General features: G+C 32.3%; 1 long non-coding RNA gene across 1 annotated transcript in view; it reads left to right on the top strand.

The window, feature by feature from the left end:
* The window catches only part of LOC145269352 (uncharacterized), a 12215-nt gene extending 6725 nt beyond the window's left edge, over window positions 1–5490 (top strand). Inside the window, exon 3 of the long non-coding RNA XR_013865000.1 lies at window positions 1301–5490. This is a non-coding gene — a long non-coding RNA (uncharacterized LOC145269352). The remainder of the gene's footprint in view (window positions 1–1300) is intronic.
* Window positions 5491–6318: the final 828 nt, after the last annotated feature.

The following is a 6318-nucleotide window of genomic DNA, read 5'->3' as shown; positions in this document are numbered from 1 at the left end:
TTGAATCATCAGGAAATTGGTTAGAAACAGTAATTATTATGTCTTCCCTTTTTACTAGTATAACTTTTCAAAATGTAAATATTGCTTCTGGTGAGTTAATATGTTAAGTGCACCTATGCCTAAAGTTTTGTTTACTTCGCTCTGAATATTTTAATTAAAGACCGACTTTGGTCTTTCAATAATCGCCAAAAAGATATATAAATTTGTTTACAAAATTAGTTTTGTTAACATAAAATATTTTTTTAAATAAATTTGTTTCCAAAATTAGTTGGTTAGCATAAAATATATTTTTTAATAAATTTATTTCCAACATTAGTTGGTTAGCATAAAATATTTTTTTTAATAAATTTATTTCCAAAATTAGTTTGGTTAACATAAAATATATTTTTTTATAAATTTGTTTACAAAATTAGTTTAGTTAAGATAAATTATTTTCCATATATTTTTCTACAAATTAAATCCTGGTTGTATTTGTTTTGGATTTTCTTTGTTCAGACTATCATGGGGTTCTCATATTTTTAACTGTGCATAGCTTTAATTGGTAACATGTAAATCTCGTTTGCTAAGGTTATATTTGTAAAGAGTCAAAAAGAGGATTTTATAAAGATAAGATTAAAGATCATTTTCCTTAAAAAAAGAAAACATGAAGTTTGGGTGGCATAAGGGACTACCTTTTAATACAACAATGCAAAATATTTTCTGTGTGCATAGAACATAATTTCTTTTAAATTCATATCAATTATTGGTTTATTACTTTAACAATATCGATGAAATGTTAGATTAAGTGCATAATTTTGATTTGTGTCCATTTCCTTGTTTTATATGGAATTTATCAGCTGTTCTGATGTTTGACCTTCATTTTTTTCATAATGCATAATATTCCTGTTGTATTGATTCATACTGATTCATCCAGCAATAATTTAATGGTTGATGTAAAAACAAATGAAGCATTAGACATGTCAAGTACTTTTGTCATTTTTCTGCTGTAAAATAATTAAATTAATCTATGATCCATGTTTAACTTAATTATATCGAAGATGAACTCGTATCTTTTAAAAATATACAAAATTAAATAATTTTTGTAACAGTAATAATAGGTTTTAATTATTCATATGTGTATGTAAATAAGGCATAAATTGTTTATCATGAAATATTGTTTCTGATATTGTTTAGATTGTTTATCATGAAATAGACATTTAGATTCTCATCAGACATGAATATTAAATATATTGAGTTATGTTTTAAAAAATATAGTAATTAAAATGAATAGAAATTCTGTACATTTTTTATTTATTTACAGATATAATATCTGGGCTGTGAGAACTGAACTCGTTTTCCTGTAAACGCTGTGAATCTTCATTTTTCAAAATGTTTCAACTTAATGAATACATGCCTATACACAATCAAGAGAAACCATTTTCATGTGATGTTTGTGGATCATCATTTTCTGTTAAATCAACTTTAAAAACTCACATGCGTATACACACTGGGGAAAAACCATATTCTTGTGGAATATGCGGATCTTCATTTTCTCAACAAGCAAGTCTAATTGGCCATTATCGTATACATACTGGAGAGAAACCATTTAGTTGTAAAATATGTGACTCTTCGTTTTCTCAGAGAACAAGTTTAATAAAGCACAATCGTATACATACTGGGGAAAAACCATTTGTTTGTGGAATATGTGGATCTTCATTTGCCCAGAAATCAAATTTGAACAATCATAGTCGTACACACACTGAGGATAAATATCCATTTGCCTGTGAATTATGTGATTCTTCGTTTTTGGACAAGTCAACTTTGACTAAACACATGCGAACACACACTGGCGAGAAACCATTTACCTGTGAAATATGTGGAAGTTCATTTTCTCAGAAAACAACGTTAACTAAACACATGCGTGTACACACTGGTGAGAAACCATATAAATGTGAAACATGTGAATATTCTTGTTCTCACAAATATAATTTAACAGCACATGTGCGTACACACACTGGGGAGAAACCATTTTCTTGTGGCATCTGCGGACATTTATTTTCTGATAAATATAATTTGATTAGTCACATGCGTACACATACCGGAGAGAAACCATTTACCTGTGAATTATGTGGATCTTCCTTTTCTCATAATTCTTCTTTGATAAACCATATGCGAGTACACACTCGAGAGAAACCATTTGTATGCGAAATTTGTGGATCTTCATTTACACGGAAATCACGTTTGACTGAACACCAGCGTACACACACTGGAGAGAGACCATTTGCATGTGAAATTTGTGGTTCTTCATTTTCTCAGAATTCATCTTTTAAAAAACATATGCGTATACATATTCACACTCTAGAGAAACCTTTTTCATGTGAAAAATGCTCATCTTCGTTTTCTAAGAAATCACATTTAACTCGACACATGCATATACACACTAAGGAGGGGAGAACTTGAATGCCTATGGGGGAGAACTTGAATGCCTACTAGACACTGTCCACAAGTGTCTAAGGTCTCTCTGTACAGGGGTTTGTCAGAACAATCTGACATGAGGATACTTTTTCCATAGAAGTAAACCCTAACCAAATATTCAAAATCACATAGTATTTGCTGCCCAAATAAGATCTCCTCACTATGGCTAACCCATAGCTTTTACGAGGAATGGTGCACCTTCTCCAAGTGATGTTACCTCAAGTAACAGCACAAAACTGGATACTCCACCAGACTAGATAAATTCTTGTCCTGGAATTCAGTAAGACCAAGAGACCAAAATAAAAGATATAATACAATATATGAAAATGGTTAATTGGGGAGAGGAAAATTATGTTCTCAACTTCTTTATTAACTCAGTGTTTGAGAAATAAAGAACTTAAGTGGAACATTCGAATATCTGTGTATCTCATATAGAGTTCAAGTGTTAGCCCCAAGTTGTGGGCCCCTTGATTTCTGAGAACTTTGACTGAAGTAAAATAAAACAAAAAAGGGAGAAACTGTAATAGAATCAAGAGTTAGCCCCAGGAAGGAGCCCTTGATCTGTTCAAACTAACAAAAGTAAAATAAAAAAAATGGGAGGTGTGAACAAAGTTATAAAAGAGAAACAGACCAAATATCAAGTTCTCATGTATTATATAAAGAGAAACTGGAATCTTGGGGAGATATCAATCCTCACAGTGATTACAAGTGCCACAGGGTTTATGAAGAACTTTAAAGCCTATCTAACCAGTATTCCTAGTAAACCAAGTGCAAAAGAGATCAAGAAATCTGCACTTAAGATCGCAGCGACGATCTTGAACAGGGCTCTTTGCTGGAGTCAATAAAGCTGATAAATGTTGGCAGTTGGTTTGGCTTTCCCAAAAACAAGACGATTATAAAAGGGAGATATAGTGAGGGTTGGAAGACATGAAATATTGGGTTCATGCCTGCCTTGTCCCTAGCTAGAAAAATGTTAAGAAAATTTAAAAAATGGGGATAACCATCCGATACATAAATGCTACATACAACTACATCACTATAAACAATGAAACATAATTGAACAGCATGAAAAATGAACAATATTACAAAATACGCCTGGCTAAGATCCTCAAATCAAAATTTACTGCAGAGAACATTACTGCCATAAACGTGTTTGCAATCTCTATCATTTAATATTGCTTTGGTATTGACTACCCTCCATAAATATGGTAGTCATACATACCAAAACCAATGCATTGATAAGATATACCGAAAGGAAAGAAACCATTCATATGGAGCCATAATAGTAAGCATGAGGCAGTACATCAAAAACTTAGCAGACATGACAATGCAGGACTATCATATCATCAGGAGTGTAATGTAGACATATTAGAACATTTCAATAAATTATAATCTTGAAAGTTAGTATGAACCATTCCCTAAGATGATTTTGTTTTCACGTTTGATATCTACTGGGGTAAATCGCCGTTCTGAATAGGAAATTCGGATAATACCTCTAAGAATATTTTACAAGAAAAGAAAAAATATAGAGTGAAATAATTAAAATTAAAGGTTTCTTTATTTCTTAAAATAATTAATATTTTCTAAAAAAAAAAAACTTATTTCTTCATCACTATCAATATTTATATCATTGATATGTTAGAGTGCATCAGTGTAAAAGTCGTGTGTACTACTACTACTACTACTACTAATAATAATAATAATACAGGGTGACCCAAAAAAAACGAAAGCTAAATGGAGGCCATTTAGAACATGTGCTGTAGAACGGAGAAAAAAAGGGCAAAGACCCTAGTGTTTTGATGTGATGTTTTGAATATGATAAACTAGTTATAACCAAAGTTTCATTTCATTCAGACAAAACACTAAGAAACAAGTCCTAATTAGAGTTGGGCCTATTTTTTGGGGGTCACTCTGTATTCTTAATAATAATAAAGACTAATGTTTCTAACCATCAAGAAACCAATGTTAAGCTGCTGTTGTTATAACACAAACTTATTGGCATAAGAGGTTGATCCGTATACATCTATGAAGACTTGTCACTCAGGCTCCATGAAACACTACTATTAGTAATCATCTCATCCTATATGAGCAATACCAGCGAGTATATTTGATAATAATAACTATGTTTAGAAAAGTGCGTTCACAATGAAGTAAATGGATAAGAACGTTTTTGTAGCAGAATTAGCAATAACCGAAAATAGAGAGCTTACCTCGGATACGTCTGTTGTGTTTCAGGCTGAGCGGAAGAGAGACTTCGAAGATGGTGTCCATGGGTTTTTATTAGCATAGACTTCATGCAGTTCTTGTAGAATCGTGTCTACTCTCGTGTGCTTATGCAAATGGATAATTCCCGGCCACTATAAAAGCAGGACGCTGGAAAGCAGCGAGGTGTGTAGGTGCTTCTGGCGATTGGATTGTTCTTTGTGACAAACCACGTGTCTGCGAGAAGCAAGTTTTTTTTTTGTTTTTTCTATTTCTTTTTTCTCTACGGCTATTACAGCCAAGAAATCCCTCTCATCTATTTCCTATCTGTGTTCCTGATTTTTTTTTTTGCCTACTACATTTTTCTTCAGCTTTATTTTTATAATTTTTCTTTTATATAATTTCTTTTTACCTAGCAAGTAAGTTTTAAGTGTTTTTTTTTAACGTGAATTGTAAACACGGTATAAATTTTTCATCTTGTGCCAATTAACAAAAAATGTCAATTTTATATGGTTATTTTTCTAGCATCTAGCATAATTTTTTAAAATTGCTGATTAATAAATACAAAATAATTATGAGAAAATACTGCAACTTGTAAATTAGTTTTTAACTGTTGAAGTCAGTATAAACGTTTCTATACAAAAATGTAGCTGTTATTATTATTATTATTATTATTAATTTTATTGTCATTACTTACCATATATTTTTCCAAATGACAATATCATGTTATAAAAATTTTATGTCAACTAATTCGTTAAACTCTACCATATATGTTCTTTGATCGAATTTAAACGAGAAAATTTGCATTTTATTACCATGAAGCATTATTACGACATTTAACAGAATATCTTAAATGTTCAGTTTATTGTAAATAAATTGTTTTTATTAAAAATCTTTCAACGTTGATTTTTTATGTAGAAGATGTAAACTTGATATACCTGATTCAGTTTAAAGTAATGGATTTATCGAGTTTATGGTAAATCCAGTTCGTCACTCATTCTGTTCAGCAATAAAACCGATTTTTGCCAGCAAAATAAATGTGTAACAAATAATTATGGTGTGTTGAAATGTATTGAAATGTAAAAAACTTGGAAATATTGACTAAAAATTAAATTGACGTTTAATGCAAACTAAAGCCGTTTCACAAGTAAGTCGGATTCTACCTTTTTAGGCGACTACGTGTGAAAAGAAAGAAAAGGCTTGAAGTTTTGTTCCAAGTTCTGCAGAAGGGCAGGTCCTGTAGAATCAGCAGAAAAGAAAGTCCTGTAAAGTCAGCAGACGAGCAAGTCCCAAAAAATCACACACACACTAAAGTACTCTTAAAGCTGCAGCAGTTCACCGATACGATCACACTGACGTCGATCCTAGAAAAGACGCCCCCATGTTCCAAACACACTCCCTTTATCCTTCCGGCGTTCGTCCTCGGCCAATCAGCAGCCAAAGAACGGTCACGTGGGGCCCAGTGATGATCGCACAATCTACAAGATGAGGACGGCGCCATTTTGGAATTTCTTTCATGTTTCGGCCATGCACGTACGCACACCGTAGGAGCGTTCCAAGGTAAGGCATGACGCGCAGACACGTGGGCGCTTCCTCCCTTCATTTTCTTCGACGCTACACAAACTCAGCAACTTGATCTTCATTTCCGTAGGATATTATGTT

The sequence above is a fragment of the Euprymna scolopes genome, chromosome 45 (assembly GCF_053919585.1).
Source record: "Euprymna scolopes isolate OS-2025 chromosome 45, ASM5391958v1, whole genome shotgun sequence".
NCBI lineage: Eukaryota > Metazoa > Mollusca > Cephalopoda > Sepiida > Sepiolidae > Euprymna > Euprymna scolopes.
This window is presented reverse-complemented; position numbering and strand designations above follow the sequence as displayed.